This window comes from Chelonia mydas, chromosome 9 (genome assembly GCF_015237465.2).
Source record: "Chelonia mydas isolate rCheMyd1 chromosome 9, rCheMyd1.pri.v2, whole genome shotgun sequence".
Lineage (NCBI taxonomy): Eukaryota > Metazoa > Chordata > Testudines > Cheloniidae > Chelonia > Chelonia mydas.
Genome location: NC_057855.1, coordinates 80,197,363 through 80,220,732, shown reverse-complemented (window position 1 = coordinate 80,220,732; position 23,370 = coordinate 80,197,363). Strand labels below are relative to the sequence as shown.

The 23,370-nt window shown below is 41.2% G+C and overlaps 1 long non-coding RNA gene across 5 annotated transcripts in view; it reads left to right on the top strand.

The window, feature by feature from the left end:
- Window positions 1–20,063, top strand: part of LOC119567038 — a 77,584-nt gene extending 57,521 nt beyond the window's left edge. For 4 of the 5 annotated variants that reach the window (XR_005226713.2, XR_006283539.1, XR_006283538.1 and 1 more), the window contains one exon: window positions 18,283–20,063. This is a non-coding gene — a long non-coding RNA (uncharacterized LOC119567038). The remainder of the gene's footprint in view (window positions 1–18,282) is intronic. The other variant, XR_005226714.2, reaches the window with a different exon arrangement.
- Window positions 20,064–23,370: the final 3,307 nt, after the last annotated feature.

Genomic DNA, 23,370 nt, shown 5'->3' with positions numbered 1-23,370 from the left:
TGTAGTATAAAGATCATTGACTTGTATATAATGTTTTTTTTTAATCAATCACTTTATCTGTTATGATAATAACTCCCTGTTTTACAAGCTGGGAATAATGAGGCTTTCCACTTTCTGTTCTGGTTTTGCAACATGACTCCCAGAATCAGGAGCAAAGAGCAGCCTGTGTCTAGAAAAATACATTCCTATTGTTTATTCCTGCCTTTTTTCTGTGTCTTTGTTGTGTCACATACCCATCTTTTTATTTTCTGTTGGATTTTAGTTTATGTAGAGATGTGTAGACATATTTGTATATTTTTATCTTACCAAAAATTGCTCACATGTAGTATGACACTTCTTGAAAATCTGTCATGCTGAAAAAAATAGTTTTGGTTTAAGCTAAGAATTTTTAAAACTACAAATACTTAACATCAAAGGGATAACAGAAAGACAAAAGAGAATGCAGGAAATAGTCAGCCTGAAGGAGTTCCCTGCCACTACATAGTTTCTGTATGAAACAGTGTGTGAATCTATTTAGTTACGTTGCACTAATACAATACATCTAAACATTGATAACATCAAGAATCACGATTCACTTCACAGAGAGAGTCAACAGATAATGTTTTTTTAGCCCCCCTGAGTTAGCCAATGTTTCTGAGGCTCTAAGACTTGATGCTATTTAGAGAGAGGCTCCTAACTGGGATCTGGAAATTGAACAGTCCAAAGTTTGGGAAATTTTGGATCCAGGATTTTAGTTCAGGCCACTTGCAAATTTCAGATCCACATGTGGATTCTGAACTCCTCCCCTCCAAATTTGAGACCATTTGGATCTGGGGCTTTGCTTCAAGTGTTCTTTGTTCCTGTGATTTTTATATTGTTTTGGGGTGCTGAATGGCATTGATTCAGCTATATTTGACTCCTGAGGCTTCTCCTGATGAGCGTCTGTTCTCTGACACCATCTGGGAGTCCCTCTGTTGTGCTCTGTGTTGATGGGTGATCATGCTTTCATTGTGTCTGTTCCTAGGGCACTAGCTTCCTGCCCCCTACACATATGACTCAACCCAAAATAGACTGGTTAATCAAGCAGCAAGTCACCACGTTACTGTATGCAGTAACGAAGATCGCTTCAGTATCTCATCTTGAAAATAGAGCACCTTTCCCCTATAGTTTCCCACCCAAAACCCGCCAACCTTGATTAAACAAACAAAAAAAGAGATGAAAATCCAAAGCTGGTGCATTGTGCAATTTCTGGCATCTGTCCAGTTGTGGCAGGATCTTTAAGGGAAGCAGATACACTGCAGCCTCTTTCCAACCAGATGATAATTTATCCACAATTCCTATCAGAGCTGGGTTTGGCTTCTGAGGTGCCTGCAGCATAAGATATGAATGAGGTTTTTGCATTGAACCATGCTACTTCCACAGCTGGTGGATCAGGAACTAAGGCTTAAACCTTCTAGGGACATATTTTATCCTCCGTCATTGTGAAAAACTCCCATAGATGATGTTAGGATTTCTGCACCAAGAATCAGGCTGTGATGTTTCACGCTTGTCTGGTAAAGTTGACCTGGGCCTTGTAAAATCTAGTAAAACATTGGTTGGTTTTTCCACTGATGAAAGAGCATGTCTGTTGTTTAGTATGGTGACCCTTCCAGCTATTCATAGCCATATCTCATCACTGGTAGGGCCTGCTGTTCTTCCTCAAAGCAGACATGGTTAGATTTAATGGGAATATATCATTAAAATCCCCTTTTTGCATGGGCAGTATTTGTTCTGATACTTTATATGGGGGAAGATATTGATCTGGTATTCCGGGGAAATGTGAGAGCAGAGAGGGACTGAGATGTGTGTTACTTGCTGGGGGAGGGGTGTCTGGGAATCTTTCTTGGTATAATTGATGCTGTATTAGTATATTTTCCATTACCGGACCAAATAGATGCTCCTTACAAGAAGCCATCCAGGGGTTTGAGGTACATGAGTGGGAGTTGCTGAGTGGAGAAAGTTCCTTCCTGAATGGAAGCTGAAGAAACTCAGCCCTTTACAAGATTGGGCCCTTCCTCCACTCCACTCCCTGTGAATATATTTTGAGGGAAAATATAACCCTAGTATTCCCTCGGTTTGTTGTCTTTGATTGGCTCTGCTAGGAAAGGGGCATATTCTGATCTAAATAATTTCATATGCTTCAGTGACCCAGACAGGCAGCCGGTATCACATCTACCTTTTATATGTGTACTATAGTGAGTAGTGGTTTCACCTTTTCCCTACTCAGAGCCTCAAGTGACACAGTGGGGAAAAAAGCTTGAGCCCTCTCTACAATACAGCTTTCACCATGCTGCCACCACACGGGAGCCGCCCTGGTTGTGAATTATGAGTCCTAATTTTACTATTGTAGACAAGGCTGTGTGTGTGAACAGCACAAGGGAGGAGAATTTGAATGCCGAATCTGATTGTCTTTGAGATTTTAGTATTTTCAAAGCTTCCAGAACCAGATTGTGTGATTGGATCAAATGCTCATCTTTCGCTCAGCATGCACGAATCTTCCCCCTGAGTTATAATATTTGTGTGACTGCTTCTGACACCCCAATACCTTTGTGTTTGGCTCTGAGAGTTGTTGACTAATTTTGATCACTGGATAGATTAGCCAATAATAGGACTGGATTGTGATGATCCACAAAAGCATGGGAAAAAATAAATCTCAAAATTAATCAATTATTGCATTCAGTGAACAATGTTTGACTTTTTTTGTGCTTTTTAAAGGCATTCTTAAGCATTATAGCATAAAAGGACCTATTTCCTCTTTCATCTGTGGGTGTAATCCCCAAGTGTATCAAAGACAGTCTGTATTTCTCTGAGAAAACAGAAGCCCCATAGATCTAGTAAAGTGGGTAACAGGCCTGTGTTTTGGATTAATGCTGAGAAGCCAAAGTGCAGGTGGAAATGACAGATAGTCATAGAAACTGGAAAGAAAGGAATATTAAGCTAGAGATGAATCCCAAACAACCCCCAAATCCATACTCTCCCCAAATATGGAAAGTCTTAAATCCATATTTTGGAGTTTGATCATTGTCTCTCTCATTGTCATTCCTTCCCCTTCTCTGACCAAAGCAATGGCTTCTCTGCAAAACATTCTCAACTGCTTAGTTCTAATAGTTTTAACAGTCTGGGGTTAGGAAGAAACTTTCCCCAGAAACATTTATTGAAAAAAAAAATCCTCTATGCAGGTTTTACATTTTCCTCTGCAACATCTGGTACTGACCTCTAACTGAGACAGGATACCAGACAAGATCATTACATTGGTCTGATGCAGGTCTGGCAGTTCCTCTGTTCCTAAATGACCGGGCTTCCACTGCTTCCTTTAGCTATTTCACAGTGTAATAGATCAGAAGAAGTGACTTTCTGAACCTCTGAAGTTGATCTCTTCCAAATCTCTAACCACATGAATACTCCTGGAGAATGCAGACATACACATGTTCTCCTGGGGTTCCACTTGGTTAGCTAGAAACTGGCAGCACTGTGGGATTTAAGGTGTAAATATTTATTTGTATAACTTTGCCCTCCTTCTGGTGATGTTTATATTTAGATTTTCTCCTGTCTCCTTGCCCCTTGTAAAAGAAGGAAGAGCTTTGATGCAGCTCCAATACAATAAGGCTGACATCAGATGGTGAGCTCTCTTCTGTTTCATTTTGGAAACATTGGGGCCAAATTTAACAGCAGCATAAATAAATGCAACTGGAGTGGCTCTGTGAATTTGGCCTTTATGTTCCATAAAACATTTTATAGTAGTCCTGGAAAAGCAGAAGTGACTGTCACTTTTTTTTTAAGATGAATAAGAGAGAGAAAAAAAGTTACAGGGTGTGCTGTCGGGGGGAGGAGAGGAGGGGGAATACAACCATGGTATCTCCTTTTATTTTCTTATGAGCTGTTCACTTTCCCCAGGAGCAGCAGCAAGATGGATTTTGAAGACAGATATTGCACTGGAAAACAAAGTCAGGGTTTCTTTCAATTGCAAGACATTGATCCTTTTACTTGTGTGAAGCAATGGGGACAGCTAGTGGTCAACTGTCTGAATCACAGGGAGACACCTCCCATGAAAGAGTGGAAACATCCCTTGTTCTGCATTTCAAAATTCTTGGTATGGTCACTGCATTCTATTCTGTTCTAATCTGTTCTGTTCTGTTCTGTTCTTATACTGAAGTGCTCAGTATTATAGTGTCTGAGCACCTTGAAGTAGAGCATTAAGTAATGTGACTAACATCTGCCACTTGTTTGTTCTCTCATCCTCTCCCCAAGGGGAGAACTATATGCAGTAGTGTTTTGTTTTGGATTTTTATTTATTGTGGTGATTTTTGCCATGCTACTTCAGCTAAGCGGAACACGTATGTGCTGAAAATCTGAAGTTGTGCATTCAGAGAACATGGAAGGCTTTTTCAAGTTTGTCTCTATAAGTGCTTTTCTCTTCCACTAGGTGTCATCAGGTGTGAAATGTACCGAGACAGATTCTCTGATCCATAATGTCAAGCTGTCTGAGCTCCAGATATCTGCCCTGTGTGATGCAGGAAGACTTTTAAACACATAGGACTGGCACTCTCTTATCCTTCACCTTATGCAGTTATTTACAACAGTACAAACTGGGTATAAAGTGCAACCAGATGAGAACGCTAGTACAGCCACTGTGCTGTGCTGGAAATGGCTACACAAGGTGCAGAGTAATGGTGTGTGAGACCCACAATCCTGTTGCACCAGTGTTGTATTCTGTTAACAAGAAGTTGTGGTTTTGAAGCATTTTTCTTCTGTTAATAGATATATACAGTTCAAAAAGGCTCTACTGTTGCTGTGTAAATGATTGAAACTTCAGAAGTCCATTGCCTCTCTCTGTTTTGTAAAGAGAGAGCTGAAATCTCTGAATGGATAGTCAGTGTGGTGTACTGGTTGTAAGACAAGAATAAGCATCAGGATTCCTGGCTTCTAGTTCCCACCTCTGCCACTGACTTGTTTTGTGATATTGGGGCTGTCATTTAATTGTTCTTCAAAGTATTCATCTGTAAAATGGCAGTAAAATGGGTGTTAGTATAGTTTGATAAATGTTTATAAAGTGTTCTGAGATCCTTGGATGAAAGCTGGCATAGAAATTTTATTGTAAGTAATTCTCTTTTTCGTTGCATGAGACAATGGGTAATAATTATATAACACAAATATTTATTGATGTAGCAGCTAGGATGCAAATGGGAAAAACAACCACATAACAATCCTCATAATGTTGCCATCTCTTTCCTTAACCGTTATTTTCAGGACATGCTGTGCTTTGAATTTTTAACACCTCACACTGGGCTGGATCGCCTCAGGCTGTGTGAGTCATGCCACTTACTTATGTGATGGGATTGAAAGTGACGGAACGCTTGCATTTGAACATGAGAAACCACTACCCAGTGTGACATGAAAACATTGGGCTCTGCCTGGTAAACTTTCCAGAACAAAGTACAGAAGGATTCGTGACCATTGTCTGATGCCTTGTCAGTTTGTGTCTCTGGAGTCACGCTGGCTCTCCCCCAATCAATCTGATACCCAGAGAAAGGGGTGGAAAAATCCAGCCCACAGTCAAGAGTCCCATGCAGGTCACTTTGTATCTAAAATGTCAACAAGCCTGAGGCATGAAGGGAGGCTTTTCCTCCATGTGAAGAATCTACATTCACTGGGGTGGGCTAATGGATGAATTCTGTGACCAGTGGAGCTAGGAAAAATATGACTAACATTGTGTTGGACTGATGTATTTACGTACCGTGTATGTGTGTGTAGCACTACTGTTGAGTAGAGGGAATGTCTCAGACCTGTGTCCATATTTATCCAATTGGGAATAAAGCCACATTATTTTTCACATATGAGAAAGTGACACCTTGACTTTTAAATCCCATCTGCTGGGTGAAGTACTTCATGCCCAAAGTAATAGGCTGGTGGTCTCTATGAACAGAGGTATCCTTAAACCGTGAATTATGTCACCTGAGATGTACCATGAGAGCACATGTACCAGTCTGCAGTTAGATATTGGCCTTGAGGTCCAAATGTGGATCGCTAGAACCTAGTTCCCAAATGCAGTGCTCTGGCACATGGAGGACCCCATCTCAGTTGCAATCAGATAGTACCTTTTTAAAAAAGGGAATAATGTCCAAAACATGGTAGTCTGCGATTAGGTGACCCACTATGATAAACTACAGATACATTCCCTATCACGGCCACTACAGAGTTACAAGGTGGGTGAGATAATATCTATTATTAGACCAACTTCTCTTAGTGAGAGATAAGATTTTGAGCTTATACAGAGCTCTTCTTCAGGTCTGGGAATCTGACTTAGAGTATCATAGCTAAATACAAGTTGGAACAGATTATTTAACATAAGTAGTTAACAGATACTTCAAGGGACAATTCAAGGTGAAGTGGTCCATTAACACCTGTCTAGTAATAAGGAGGAAAGGAAAGGGGAGAGGGAAGCAGTGGGAAGGGGTGTTGTTAGTGGGTTACAGATTGTTGTAATAAGCCATAAATCCAGTGTTTCTATTCATTCTATGATTTTTAGTGTTTGGCAAAGTAATGAATTTAAGCTCCCAGGCTCGTCTTTTGAAAGTGCTGTGCAGGTTTCCTTTGAGGATGATGACAGATAGGTCAGATATAGAGTGATGGTTTTGTGAAAAGTGTTCACCCAGAGATGATATGGTGTTTTGTCTTTTATCATTTTCCTGTGTGAGTTCATTTGAGAGCATAATGATTGTCTGTCTGGTTTACACAGTTGCTAGTGGAGCATGTAGTACATTGTATGAGATACATCACACATTGTGATAGACATGTGGAGGACCCATGGATCTTGAAAAGGTGTGTGTGTGTGGGGGGGGGGCGGGGCGGGGGGGGGGTGATGTTGATCATTGTAGTGTGGAGATATGGCTGCAGGTTTTGCAACTGTTAATCTGGCAGGGTCTGATGCCGCTTTAAGTAGTTGTGTCCTGGCCTGTGGGGAGCTTGCTTCTGATGATGGATTTGGTGAGGTTGTGAGATTGTTTGAAGGCCAGAAGAGAGGACTCAGGAAAGATTTATTTCAGGATGGGTTCCCCATCGAGTATGGGTTGTAGTAGTTTGATGATACTCATATGAGTTCTAGTGTGGGATGGTAGTTGACAAATAGGGGTGTATGGTTGGAGTGGGTTTTTATTTCTGTACTGAAGCAGGTTCTCTCAGGATATTTGAGTGGCCTGGTCCATGATGAGATCTACTTCTCTGATGGAGTGGCCTTGTTTGGTGAAAGTGGTTTTGAGTGTGTTAAGGTGTATATCCCAGCCACTTCACCTTGAATGGTCCCTTGAAATATGTGTTAATTGCGTGTGCTAAACAATCTGTCCCACCTTGTATTTGGCTGTGACACTGAGGTCCGGTCTACACTACAGACCTATATCGGTATAACTATGTCACTCAGAGGTGTGAAAAATCCACCCCCCTGAACAACCTAATCCCCCATGTAGACAGTGCTATGTCCACAGGAGAGCTTCTCCCACCAACATACCTACCACCTCTCAGGGAGGTGGATTAACTAAACCGATGGGAGAGCTCTCTCCTGTAGGCATAGAGCGTCTTCATTAAAGTGCTACAGTGATGCAGCTGCAAAGATGCAGCTGTGCTGATACAGTATTTTAAGTGTAGACTTGCCCCAGGTAAGTGTTCCAGACCTGAAGAAGAGCTCTGTGTAAACTCAAAAGCTTGGCTCTTCCACCAGCAGAAGTTGGTTCAATAAAATATTATCTTACTCACCTTGTCTCTCTAATATCCTGGGACCAATGGCAACAGCAGCACTGCATACTAGTCATTCATGAACTAAAGAACAGTCATAGAAATAACCTCTCCTTAACATAATGTTCTCCACTAGATGGCACTTTTAATACATAGCAGAGGCAAACACTCCACTTCCTATTAGGCCCCTAAATCACCTGCTCTTAGAATTAAGTAGATTACAGCTGGTAAGTGACCAAAATAAAGAAGGTTCAATTTACTGTGGCTCTGAAGCATCTTTCACAGCTGCTGGTACCATTTACATGAATCACTGATTAAATACCCAACCCAATGCTGCAGAAAGTTGAACTGACCCAAACATTAAAAACAGGGGGAAAATCATCTTGATATTGGAAAAATAAAAAAAATTGGTTCCTTCCTTCTCCACAAATCAAAGTTTGTAATGTTGTTTAAACAGCAAATTCTCTGCTGTGTGTCCGAGCAGCAGCCAAACCAGGGCACTGAGATTCTTTAGTGATGGAGGGTACATGAGCTGGCATGATATTTCACTGGCATGCTCCATGCCTCTGCTTGGCCTCTCAACCCAGCTCATTTCCCATGCTGTCTCGGCTCTACCTGCCCACTGAGGAGAGGAGGAAGGTAGAGCACGTATAAATAAAATGCTGCCCTCTGCCAAAAACTGACAGCAACAGCGGGCAGAGTGAAAAGGGAAATAAGGGAGAAAGAATAAACAACACAAAGGGAAATGGCAGGTTGAAAGGAGGAAAGTAAAAAGGAAGCCCAATAATAATAGCGCATTTAGAAAGTAGTATTTTGTACTTACCTGATGTGTTTCATCCCAGTTTCAAAGCACTTTACAAACAATGCTCTCATGAAATAGACATGTATGATACCTATTTTATACATGGGGGAGCTGAGAAGCAGAAAGACTAATTCATCCAAAGTCACACACCATAGAACCCAGGAGTCCCGGTTCTCTAACTCTTAAACTCCTATAATTTTCACCACTGCTGAAGCTGCACCAGTAGGAAATTTTACGAGAGAAATCAGTGAAGACAAGGAATGATTCCTGCTTTGTCTATGCTAGCCAGCCAAGCCGTGTTTGAAACTAATGTGGTTGGAGCCATGCTTAACCAGAGGACAAATTATGTTTTCAAACATGGGTCAAAGCAGAGTAGTGGACCTAGGACCTAATAAGGCTGTGTCTCCACCATAGCACAGGCACTGATCAATCTGGGAGACAGATAAAGCACAACGCTTTCACCTCTGACCAAGAGTCAAGTTTCATTGAAGTGAATTTAGTGGTAATCTTAAATCACTTTCTTGTTCCAATAAATACACCACCTCACTTCTGCCACTTAGCACTTTACAGATGATGTTCAGCGTCTTAAATTCTTTCTTTGCACAGGTACCTTAATGAGGTCAGGAAGGAGGTTTTGGTGATTAAGGAACTAAATAGCGATGTAGGAGAGCAGGGTTCAATTCCCAGCTCAACCGACAGACTTCCTGTGTATTCTTGGGCTAGTCACTTAATCTACCCTTTGCAACAGTTCCCCATCTGTCTCATAGGGATAGTACTCCCCTGCTTCACAGTGGTGGTGGGAGGATAAAATCCATTATGAACTGCGCAGAGATTACTATAATGAGGTCCATCTAAGTACCCAGACAGATAACTTCACACACACTACTGTACAATAACCGAAGAAGAATAAGATGAATTATATCTCTTTCAACAAGCTCTAGTTACAGGGGAAAATGTATTAAATTTCCAGGCCTTTTTAAGTGAAGAGTAGAGCCATGCAAATCCGCAGATATCTGTTTTATATCTGCGGACCATTTTGGCTAATTGCGGACTGGATGCGGATACAAATTTTGTATCCATGCAGGGCTTTAGTCAAGAGCTTTGCTCAGGGACTTCTACCTGAGTAGCCTGTGTAAGGAGCCAAAATTATTCATGAACCCACAAAAAGCCTTTAAGCCATTTATTTTGACAGTGTCTTTGCTGAAGGAAGCCATTCAGAGTTAGCAGGCTAGCAATTAACATGGTTAAAAATTCACTATGAATGGGATAGGATTATTAAAAATAAATCCAATACGTTTGCTTCACTCATTCTGATCTGTTCAATGTCTTTCCGCAAATCCCAGGGTAAATGCATGAGCTGGAAGTATATGTGAGTTCAGTGTTGGAGTGAAACCTCCAGTGTCACCCCGAAAGAAGAAGCTGTGAAGTGTCTTGTGTAGGTGGTTTGTAAATGTACAGCTGTTGCTTAAATTGCACAGCATCTGCAAAATGAAGCAAAAGCCTGATTTAAAAATAGAAATGTGTGGGCGATGAGACAAAAATCTGCCTCTCTTGGAAGGTACCATACCTCTCTCCTTCACACAACTGCCTCTTTTTGTTGTAGTTTTCTAATTTTCTGGTAGCTTGGAGTCAGATGTTCAGTAACGTAGATCTAATCCTCAGAACATCAGGGGTGTCACACGAGCAAAAAAATACAGAGGCAAAACATTTTGGTTTTTTGGAAAGACATGTCCCAGAGAGCTCTCTGCTTTGCTTCAGAGGAGCCGAGAGAAGGGGCTGCAGCAGTTTTTTGCATAAGTACAATTAGCACGTAGAAGTCACTGCCACACGATAGTCTTCAGACCAAAAAGCTTAGAAAGATTCAGAAAAGGATTTGATAATTGTATGAATAATAATATTCACAGTTATTAAACACAAGTTTAAGGGATCTAAATCCTCATTCTTCAGACTTTAAGTTGCCTGGGGTTAGGTACAAATTTTCTGTATGTGTTGTGTGATTTTATTACTCATTCCTCTGGAATATTTGGTTCTGCATTCTGACTGCTGTGAAGGATGGGATACTTGACTAAGTGAACCATTATTTTGATTGTGCAAGGCAATTCTTATGTCCACAGTTATAGGCTATAAAATAATACCTCACACTTTTATAGTACCTGACATTCCAGGATATCAAAGTATTTTACAAATAATTTTCATCTTTACACTTCCATCACCTAAATGAGTATTTTGCTCAAACCTAATTGGTTACACCAGAATTGATGTGGCTGATGAATCAAGCATGTGATATTTTGGGAACAGATGATCACCTGCATAAACACCTCTATAAACAGCATTTATAAATAACTTGGTATAATAATATACAGCAAGGGTATTTTGGGAATAAAAAAATCATGGATATCAAAGTGTTTTTGCACATTTGCTGTGTTTAACATCCCAAATCCACTCTTCCTGAATCTGTCTAGTTACTTATATGGCCACCTTTGCTGTAGTATATGAGCACCTCACAGACACTAATTAATTTATCCTCACAACACCCATGTAAGGTATGAAAGCATTATCTACTTTTTATAGGGGGGCAGTTGGGACACAGAGAGATTAAGTGGCAGAGCAGGGAACTCAACCAAATATGCAGAGCCCTGGTCCAATACTGTCACTACAAGTGTCTCCTCCTCTTTCACCTCCTCTCCTGCCCCCTTTCCTCCCATTGTACTTTTTTGTTATGTCACTAGTGGGTGTGTAACCATGAAATGGAGGACATGAGCCAAGGAAGCTCTGGTGGGAGAAAATTCAGTAGCAGTTTCAACACTGCAAGTAAAAAGTAAATGTCAAAATTGCTCCACTGTATTCTATCTTCATTTTGCTGCAAACCCTTTTGACCACAGACACCACCATCCTGATGTACGCTTTTAGATTCCAGAATAGGGACTAGGGAATTCTACTTTGATAGGAAGTTTTTACTCCTGACATTGCATGAATGGAGATATCCACTAAAGATAAAGGAATGAAATTCATGAGCAAGTCTAAACGATGTAACTTACACCTTCTTCTGTTCCCCTTCAATATGTAAAATATGCCACTTTAGAATCCAGTTTGACTCAGTGGGCTGAATTTGAAGGTGATGTGGTTTTTGGGAGTCTGAGAAGTTCTAACTGAAGATGTGTCTACGCTACAGAGAATATATTGGCCTAGCTATGTCAGCATAACCGTATAGTACAGGCATAACCGTATAGTACAGGCACAGCCTACACCGACGGAAGGGGTTTTTCGGTCTGTGTGGAAACACCACACCACCTCCCCAAATGATGCTAGCTATATTGACACAAGCCTTGTTCCATCAATGTAACTAACCCTACGCTGGGGGTTAAGTCGGCATCTCCGTATAGTACAGGCACAGCCTACACCGACGGAAGGGGTTTTTCGGTCTGTGTGGAAACACCACACCACCTCCCCAAATGATGCTAGCTATATTGACGCAAGCCTTGTTCCATCAATGTAACTAACCCTACGCTGGGGGTTAAGTCGGCATCTCTGTGTCAGTCAGGGGTGTGGTTTTTTCACATCCCTGACCAACGTAGCTATATTGACAAATGTAGCTCAAGTCTAAACTAATGTAATTTACATGGAGAGGATTCTAGATGAAGGCGTAAATTACATCAGTTTACATTCTCTTTGATTAATTTCCAAATGTGGCCTGTAGTTCAGCATCTGAATTTAGGTTTAAGAAGGTGCTGTTTACAAATCACAGCAGTTAGCACAAGGTGGCTTTTCAGTAAGTTCTTTCTCTCTTGGTGTGTGTGTCTGCTCTGATGCTTCCTTGCCACAGAAGGGCTTAAAATTAAATGTTATAACCCCAAATCAGGCTCAGTCCCTTGCCAAGTAGCACAGAGATACGTTTCAGCTCTGTAACCAGCACAATATGGCTCTTGCCAACATGGCAGGATATCAAAGGCATTGTGTAACTAAACAGCACTCGATGTTGCTATGGCAGGCGTTTCTCAATAGCCATCAGTTTCATGGAGGAAATCTCATGAATATTGCCGAGTAAACAGAATTATTGTACCAGTGCTGTTAGTTCCACACAGCCTCCGGGGTTGAAAGGGCCGTTTGCAGCACGTGGCTGTCTCAGTTCATGAGATGCCCTCAGTGACACCACTTAGCAATGAGTCATAAATCTTAGAGAGAGGGAAGTGCAGTCCAGAGGGGGATTAAAAACTTCCATACTGAGTTACAGAGTAGGAGTCATCACAACTCAAAATGGGTATAGTGTTAAAAGCTGGTTATCAGTAAACCAGCACAGCCCAAAACAAGGTTGGAGGTCACAATGGAGACCTCTGGTGTCCTACTGCTAACTCTCCAGATATGTTCTTGGCTGTTTAAGGGTTTTAGTCTTTGGTGGGAATTATAGAAACTAGAACATGTATGCAGATAATTGCCCAGCGGGTGTTAAAACAACCATGTAATTCTTCTACTATGATGCTTATATAGCATAAGAATGCTGGTGCTTTGTAGGTAGTCAGCTGCATATACGTATGGAAGGATATACGGGTGTGTCTGCAGTCTCCAAAGAGTTAACTATGTGAGTAACAAAGCTAATACATTGCAGTCATATAGCACCTTAAATCCAAGCATCTCAAAGTACTTTGCGAACATATGGAGAAGATCATATGTGTATATTTTCAGTCTTCAAAGAGTAAATACACAATAAACATTAATATTTTCACACCTCCATATTGTCTTAGATCCAAAAATGTCCAAAGTGCTTTTCAGTCATGAGTAAATTAAACCTCATAACACCCTTGTGACATAGAGATTAGCGTCATTTTGCAGATGGGCCCACTGAGTTGGCCAAGGGAACAGAATGAATCTGTGACAGAGCCAGGAATTGAACCCATGAGCTCTGACTCCCTGCTCCTGCTAGCCACTAGACAATGCTCCTTGCTATATGATTTATTATATGCTTTACACTAGATCAACAGATGTTTAGCAACTATTCAAGCTTCTCCCATTCCCAGGTGATTGATGCCCTGGCTATTTCTCTCTGCAGGGCTTCTCAGGACCCAGCTGTGAACATCAGCTAGTGGCCTTGTTATTTTGAATTTCTGGGAAAACTAGCACATTGCAGTCCAGAATAGTTTCATTTTGAGGTGACATATCCTAATGTCATTCCTTCGCTAGTAACAGCATTCCGAATCTGCACAGCAAACCCGCCTGGACTGGAGAACTTCTTTGATGCCTGTTTGTGATTTAAACAGGCTGGATGGATTGACACTGTGTGAAGGGTCACGTCTGTAGAGTTTTCATTCCTAACACATTACAAATGACTGGATTTTTTGACCTTTGTTGTTTCTCAGACTAGACTGTTTCAGTTAATGAGGAATTGCCGTGTAATGTCTCCTCTTATCCTCTCTTTGTAGGTAGTCTGTGCTTTCAGTATCATGAGAAATTTCCTGAGCTAGTGTGGGGTCAGAAGAATGCTAACATATCTCTCTCTCTCTCTCACTCTCTCTCTCTGGAGGGGAGAGCTAAGTCCGGTCCCACAGGAGCCCCATCCATAATGATCTTTCATAATGATCATGAACATTATGAAAAATGGATTATGAATATCTTAGCATCAGTTCGGTGCTGCAGTTCAGCTGCCCAAATAAATATATCTGCTTTGATTTAGAACATATTCCCTGTGGGTGAGTTAATGAGCTCTTTTGTGAACCCCAAGGGCTCTTTCTTGTAGTCCAGCTTCCCATCGTCTGACATACTTCTTGAACACCATGGGCATGGGCCATAGCAGATTCCCAACACTGCAGCCAGCTACTGTTCTCAACAACTGGGCTGAATCCATAAAATGTAGTTCTTGGAGATTATTAATCACTGTCTTTATTTATTAAATACAAAGATTGGAAGCCCCCATATCATATATGTCTCTAATATGTGCAACCATGTGTTCCTGCCCTCATCCTCTGCCTCTCTTTCTCCTTTGTTATTTTTCTCCCACTTGTCACACCTCATCCCTGTTTAAACTTAAGTTCTTTGGGGTAGAGACTCCCTTTTATTTTACACGTGAACAACTCTTGGGACAGTGGGGCCCTGATCCTGAATGGGACCTTGGAAAGCTTCTGTAATACAAATAATACATAATGATTCCACTCTGAAAAATGACTCTCTACCAGATTTGCTCCTCATGTGAGTTCAGGATCATACCTACTCATTTTAGTGACCAAAAAAAAAATAAAATAAAATAAAATTACAGTTTGATGTTTTTTGTCCTAGTCCTGCAGAGCCAATTTAGCTGTGGGAGAGGGAGCCGGAGTCTGTTCCTTCTTGGATATTTACCATCCAAATTGTTTTTTAAGTTCCAGTCAGTCGCACCTATGCAAATGTTCAGAAAGCAATGAGGCTGCTGCGGTGACAATGATGACCTAATCTGAAGATGATGGGATTGCATAGGTGCAACTAAGGTCCTTAATTTTCCTGCACAATCTCTATTGCTGGTGATATTGAAGTGAACAGAAAAGGACCCAGCTTGACTCTATGGGCCTGAGCTGAGTTTGCAGGGCTCTTGGTCAGAAAAAAACATATTTTTGGGGGGAAACTCTGCACAATTAATACAGGAAACATTCAGAGACAAAGTTAGCACCCCACAAAGCCATTTTTAACAAATCACTTTTGAGAGAAGAATTGTTCTCTGTCCTGTTCTCAGGATCAATTATAGCCCTTCATTCAAAAGCTGTTAGGTTTAGACTACTATGGAGATTACTTTGGCTATTAACATCAAATGACATCTGGCAAATCTACCAACAAAAAAAAATCCATTTATTCAATACTCAAAGTATACCCACCAGCAAATAACCCAAACCGGCACACCCGTCCAACTTTTTTGAATATTAACATATGATAGACATGCCTGATTTATTAAATACATGCAATCAGAGAGTTCACTCCATTTAATAAAATCACCAGAAACAGCATGTTATGGGTAGTGTAAAAAGCACACACTGTAATTTCAGTACCACCCTGTTAAATAGCCTGATGGATTCTATTACTGTATGTTCCTCTAAAAAAGAGCTCTCTATTGTAATGATTATTTGTGATAATGTGTAATAATGATTTGTAAATCTGTTAAAACTTCCAAAATAAATAAATAGTTTTTAAAAAATTAACATTTCTGATGATGCCATATTTAGAAAAAAGCCTATCCAAGAGGATCACCATTTGGGACGAGAACATTGTCAATATTTATTTAAGTGCTCCAAAATTATGTCAGCTGTTTGGGTCTGGGACTGTGTTTTTGTTCTGTGTTTGTGCTGCACTTAGCACAATGAGGTCCCTGTCCATGATTGGGGCTCCTAGGTGCTACTACAATAAAAATAATAATAGTAGTCCAGGTCTAATACAGAAAAGGGGCTCTCATGTATAATATTTATAACCTTCCCTTTAAAAGAATAGCCATAAAAATATATGTGATATTGATTCTTCAAGAACTTCATTGATCTTAACTCTCAAATGTTTTTCCTGCCATATTTCCTTGTTTGTTTAGAACAGTTTCTTTATTTCATTTAGGGCACAGGAAATAGTATTTGAGGCCCAAGTCTCTGTGGGTGTCTCTTTTTATAAAAGCCTTAAAACAGGATATCCCTTTTATCAAAATAAACATAACATTTTGTTTTTGGAAAACAGGAAGGGCAGGTCATGGACTGGATGGCAATAAAGATTGTTACTGAGATTTCCGAACCTGGATCTGAAACGTTAGCAAAAGCCGTACATAACAAAACCGTGAACCTTGTCTTTTGAAGGTTTGCAAGAAAAGGAAGCCCTAGCAGGAAATGTTAAAAGGAACCTGTTTTCTTTCCTTTGTCTAAGGATTTATCTTATCATCCACTACCATGGGCACTTCAAATGCAGACTAAGTTCTAAGCATCAGGACAATTCTTTTTATAAACCACAGGTTTAGATATTAAGTCTGCTGACCAGCGCATAAATACAAACAAAACAATGTTTTCCTTTCGCAGTGACCAACCCCGTGCATCCGTTCCTGCTTTGAAAGATAAATAAATCTTATGAAAAAAACCCCAAACCAAACCAAAACTACTATAGTCTTGGTGCAGAAGTTTAATGAGCCATCTGTAGCTCATAATGTCAACTCTTGGTAGGTCTGTCAAGTTGCAGGCGTATGCTCAGGTGTGGTTCTGCTCTGACAATTTACTAAAAACAGTAGCCTCTTCCTCGAGAAAGCTCTCTGCTCATGTTAGTGACATACATCAGCAATTGCTCCTTTTTCGTGCCTATTAGCTTTGCACAGTTATTGAAGAGGGGTATAGATTCCATTCTGCCTCCAGTGTCACCAATGGAATTATGCCTGGATTCCGTACTACTTCATGGATCATCAGTGGAATTTGGAGCTGGCATTTGATACATCAAGTCTCGTCTCAGGAGGGGGCTTTTGTATGTAAAATATTTTTGAGACCCATTTCCAGCTTCTAGACTCTTCCCGCTGGCTCCTCCAAAAAATGGCTTGTTCTGGATCCTTTTTCCCTTTTAATTCCCTGTCCCATCCATAACTCCATCTATGTCTACTGAGTTTTGAGTATGGAGAGCGCAGGGAGAGGCCACTGAGGATTACGCGCTATTCTCTGAAAAAGTGATATTAGGAAGTGTGATGAGGAAATAGCAAGTGGATCCACCACTAAGCAGATCTATGAGCCTAAACTATCCCTTTACAGGCCTCTGATACTACTACAGCCACGAGCCAATGTAACAACAGTAGGGCACATACCCAGCCATGCACAAGACACCAGGTTTGGGCAAAAGATACTTTCCTCCCCAGCTCTGCTCAGATCGTCCCACACAAACCTACTTATTCAGATCTTACATAAGAATGGAGGGGTGTGGAGCATTTGACCCTAAAGTGTGGGTATGGAGTAGCGGGATGCCTAGAGTACTAGTCATAGTACATGTCATAGTATTTGGGAACCAACTGCAGAGGAATTAAACACAGTAGTAAGTGCCATCTCTCTCTCTCTCTCTCTCTGTGCATGTGCACTGGCTGCTCCAACACAGAAACCCTAATAACATCAGTGGACTTGGTAATGCAGATTAAGAGTAGTACTGCACTTGTCCCTGGAAGAGATGAGATGGCCTGGTAATATTTCCATGCATGCAGAATATGCAGGAGTCCTTAGCAGAGAATTGAATTTGAGGGAGAGGAGGATCTTCCTTTGGGAAATATCAACTGTGACACCAGCAGGCCAGGTGCTAGCTCAGGCCAGAGACCCCACTGGACAGGAGAGAGACATTAACTAGTGTGAAGTGGTGATTTCCAACAGAAGGTGTTATGTCTTGTCCAACAGGAAAGGTCCGTTGTGGTGGGACGTTAAAGAAGAGAGTAGACATTGGTTGTCTGCCTTCCCTGCCACAAAGATGAGTCATGTAAGTGATTCCTCTTCTCAGCTGAATTTGCAGCTCAGAGCAAAAGTGAAGAGGGGGGTAAAAACCCCTAACAAAAAGCAGTCTCTCTATGCTGTTTGGACTCTGGGGGCAAGGTTTACTAGGCATAAGCAAGAGATCTCCAGTAGCCTGAGTTAGTCCTAAAGGACATATAGATCTTGCTTATTATAGAAACTTCTATTACTTTTTGAAAATTAAGATTGTAGCTCATTTGTGTATATGTTTACCTGCTCTAACCTTGTAAATAACTCTTTTGTTTTCTTTTCCTATTTAATATATCTTTATGTCGTTTATTATAGGATTGGCTACAAACATTTTTGGTGTGAAATCTCAAGTGCAATTGACCTGGGGTAAGTGAGTCATCTATTGGGACTGGGAGTAACCTGAATATTGCTGTTTTAATTCTTGGGGTAAAGGACCATCTATCACAAAGGTCTGCTCACCTGGGTGGTGAGATAGATCGGCGTGCCCGAAGGGTCTGTCTGTGAGTCCATGTTAAAGCTGTTACAGTGCCTGATGAGTTTACACTTGATAATTGGTTGGTGAAATCTAAGTACAGAACTCACAACCAGTTTGGGGTTTATCACTTGCTTCCTAACAGTCTGCCCTGAGGTTGGCACTCATGCTTTCGAGTCACATCGGGCAGCTTTGCATCAGCATCAGCTGGATGACTGGTGAGGAGTCGCTAAAGAGAAAGGAGCGGGGAGCATTCATACAAACTTGGCATTCCTTATGATTCGATCCCTTTGCTGCTCTTAGGTAGCGGTAGCTCCCAAACTGGGTTTTAGGCAAAGCTTACCACTTTTGTTTCTTGGGTACAACACAAAGTTCCATCATGGTGAGATTTACCTTGGGTCAAGTAACTGATGGGAAGGATGCAGCAAAGATGTCTTGGAAGGCCTAGGTAGTCCTGGGGAATACTAGTGGAAAAGTTCACCTTCTTGTGGTTCTGGCTCAGTGCAGTGAATACGCTTAGCCTAATATAAACAACCAACCACCCGTTCCTAACCGCTAACTAATTTACAAACACATTGCTGGAAAGAGATGCAATGAGATTTCAGGACATGCCAGAGTGCCTTTCTGGGACTGCTGAAAGCATTTCGATTTGCCTGATGAATAAGTGACACAAAAAGCAAAAAGTTCCAGCTGGCACCCACTGTTGCCTTTTCAGCAGACAATCCTGTCACTGAGTGAGGCAACAGGGAATCCCAGCTATTCACACTCACACAACTCAATCCAAACTCAGCAAAGCGGGTTTCTCATTGCCAGCTGGCATGCCCCAAGGTGATAGCAGATCTCTGAGCACTGACCGCACCTGTTGAAAGACTTATTACTGTGATTTATTTTCCATTGCATTGCCCGCGGAAATGGGAAGAATTGGCCTTGTCTGTTGATGTGGATCATGAAAAAGAATTATACTCCTGAGCAGCAGAATTAAGTAATCTCTTCCAGGGACCAAGTGGATTGTGCATGGCACAGAATTCCTGGAGTTTGGACGGGTCATCATGCAGTACTCATGGTGCTGAGAGAAAGGAACCTGTGTGCAAAGACCTGAAAGTCAGGAAACAAAGAGATGTTCCTCTGTTTATAAATGCTTCCACTGAAGTCCCCATATATGATGTGCAAAAGCAAAGAGACCTCAGGCTGGTCCAGGGTCACAGGAATTGCTGTGTCACAAGAGATCAATGGTTCTTTGAGTCTGGCATCCTGTCTCCAACTCTGGACAATATTAGATGCTTCAGAGGAAAGTGTAAAGACTCCATATGCACTAATTTGTGTTGCCTTTATACCAGCTTGAGAATTTATTTCATAGTGCTCCAAACACGAGCATATCATCTGCAATGGCTACAGCTTCATGTATCCTGGCATATATTTATGCTGTTCCATGTTGGTTATTAAATGTAGTAAGCACTGACATTTCTACGTGTATTTATTTTCCAGTATTCAGATCCTCGCATACACTGGACATTAGCCAATTTACTTGTTACTGTATCAGGCACGTACCTGGTAATATTCTTCCTTGATTCTCTTGTACATGTCTCATAGATCTAGCCACAGTCACAACTCTCCTGTGCCATGGTTTCACCACTACCATCATGGAGTTTTTCTGCTCTATAGGAATTATATACCTTAGTAATTATCATCGACTTTTCCATTCTCAGAATATCTTTCATCATTTGGTCTCACAGAGCAACTGGGATTGTCCATGGAATGTGTACTATGAGATCCACAGTTGTACTCACTTTGTTCTTGTACTCCTCAGGAAAATGCTCCAATCCATGAAATGTATCTTTGTATTCTCTCATTTGGTCATCTGGTTTAGCAAGTGTTAGTGTAATATCTCCTACTGTCATTACCAGTTAGATCAAGTGAATATCCAACCACACTTTGAGACCAACTGCTGGTGGTGCCTCTGTGTTTACAATGTAGGATTTTAGACATGTTGCATCCTTGTGCTCAGACATTACAGTGTATCTGTTTCTACATCCAGTGGCTCACTTCTATAACAAAACCTGGGTAGTTGTTGTAAGGGCTTATGTGAGCTTTAACTCTTTATACAATTTAGTGGATACATTGACTCGTATGTTTTAGAATGTGCTTACGTCCTGGGTTAAGTGTAGTAAACAAATCTGAATAAATAAATATCTTGCAGCAGAGAGTTCTACGGGTTAATTGTAAATTACAGAAAAACAACTGATGGCTTGGTGGCATCATGCAATGGAAAAGCTGTATCCCTTTTGCACTTCCCCTCTGTACACCAACTCCAGCTGAGCTAAGGGACGGACCAATGGTACTTCACTTCTAGTCAAGATGAGGTTCAAACAATGAAGAAGGTTGCTGGTCTGGGTTTTTGAACAGATTCAGCCCTTATACCTAGGTTTTGTAATACAAATAGAAATGGTATCATGAAATTAATAATAATCAGTACAAAGGAGGGTATTTTTTTAAATGCAAACATCCTCCCGTATGCAAAGTTTGCAACCCAAACTCAACAGCATTGTACAAGTACACAGAAACAGACTAGGAACAAAAATGAAACTAGACCAATAAAGTGCTATACAAAGGAAACAACAGCTGGCTAACAGTAACCAGATTTTTAAAAAATATTTCTTTTTCACTATTCTGAAATAGTACAACCTGTGCAAAGAATATTTTTTAAACCATTTTTTCACTTGACAAGTTTCCTTAAAAAAATTAAATATAAATAAGTATGAGCTGCTTTAGGCTGCATGTTTCTTTCTTTCTTCTTTTTTTTTTCAGGGGTTACAGATGGTGTTTGGGATGTGAGAAGGAGAAAATAAAACCTCATCATGTGACCAGACTATTTTTAACTGTAATACTTTTACCTTGTCTGTTTTTGTTTAGTAAGCACATGTGATGATCAGCAAGGAAGAAGGATTCTCAGTATTCCCTGATGTCTCTGTGGTGAGAGGATTTTAATGGTGGGAATGGGATAGGGTAGAATTTATTTTCTTGCACACTCAATGTATCATGGAAGATATGGGTATTATTTTTACTCCCCTCTGGTGATTGTGGGCATGAGTAACCTGACTTTCTGGACATAAGAGGGTATGCTCTTGTAGATCACCTGTAGCACCTGTAACATACAGAAAGATTAGCTTCTAGCTGGAGACTAGCTTGGCATAGAGCCCCTACAGATGTTAGTACATAGCAACATACACTATGTAAGTAGGACCATAGAGTGGGATTTCTGCTAAGTTCACTCTAATGTCTGGACACAACTTGGCAGGCTGAGATAGTCCTTTGTTGGCTTTGTAGGTCATAGAAAGGTTGGTATTTAGGATCAGAGGGATGAAACCAGGGTCCCTGTTGTTGGTTTTGTTTTCCCCAAAGGTTTGGAATGGAACCATTTTCATTTTGTGTAGGGGGTAGGGACAATAAATAGTGTCCAGATCTCCTGATCATTAGGGTGAGATTGGAAATATTTTCCAGTTGGGATCCAGTGGATGGATCAGCAGAGTGGGTAAGTAGTTAGAGCACAAGTTTGGGAGCCAGGAGACCTCTCTTCTAGTCCTGACTCTGGCACTGGCTCATTCTGCAACCTTACACAAGTCACTTAACCTCTCTGTGCCTTAATTTTTCCATCTATAAAACAGGGATAATGATATTACATTCCTCCAAAAAGTTCTTTGATCTCTTTGGATGACGAGGGTTATGTAAATGTGAACAATCAGCATTACTGATGTATATAATAAGGAGTAATACAAACTAGAGGAGGCATGGATACTATTACTGTGACATGAAATTTCTGACGAAGACAGAGGAGTTGCAAAAGAAATCCAGGTTCTTGAAGGTACTGGACAACAAGCGCATCCCTTATAAGCTTCCAAAACAGGATTGCAAGCTCATCTGTGTGGTCATGAGCTAGGTACAAAATAATTTCCCTGCCTCAGGCACAACCACTAATAAATAAACCAACATGTCTAAAAGGGCAAAGACAGACTCTGTTTTGCAAACACTTTTCAGCTTGAATGTTTCCAAGGCAGCAGTTTTATAGGTTGTGATTTAAACCTCAGGTCTGCCCTTTTAAAATCATTTAAAAAAACCCAAACTCTGTCTCCCCCAAGCTCACCATGTTGGCAGCTTCAGCCTGAGCCGCTCACTCTCCCCGTCAGCTTTGAGTCACCTCCACGTCCACCCCCTCCTATCTCCACAACTAGGTGGCAGATGGTTGTTGCTGGAATTAGCGAGTCACTGGCAGTACCACCTGCTGCAAAGTTTCCTTGCTCTCATTAGCTTTGCAGTCATCCTTTCACAAAGGAGGAGCAGGAGGATGGACTTACAATGTTTCATGGGACTTCCTTTGTGCTCCCTTTCTACTGTGTGACACATATGAGGAATAGTTCCCTTTGCCATGCTCATTGGGCACTGTGGTTCACCCAAAGCAACAATGCTGTCAAGTTTCAGCTACAAGGCAGATCAATTAATGGCAGGGACAATGCATTTGTTCAGAGCAGAAAAGAGAATACAGGGGTGTGTACACGGGTGCTGGAACAATTTGTATAGTGGGGATGTTGAGAGCCATTGAATCAAACTGTACACCCTGTTTATGATGGAAACTACTTCAAGCCAGGAGGTGTGGCAGCATCCCCAGCACCTCTAGTTCCAGCACCTATATGCTTCTTCAGTCCCACTGGAGTATGCAACCTCCTCTATAGGGTGCAATAGTAGCGTTTGGACAGGGCAGATAAAGGCAATCAATGGCTGTAGTCATATTGCAACACAGGGCTTCCTTGCAGTCTCACCCTATGCCCACTAGGGGGGCAGCAGCATGGGACCCCCTTCTTCCCCCAGGAGCATTAGAATCTCCCCTTGTGAACAGCAACAGGGATTCCCTCTGCTCCCCAGAGAGGCAGGTGACCCCC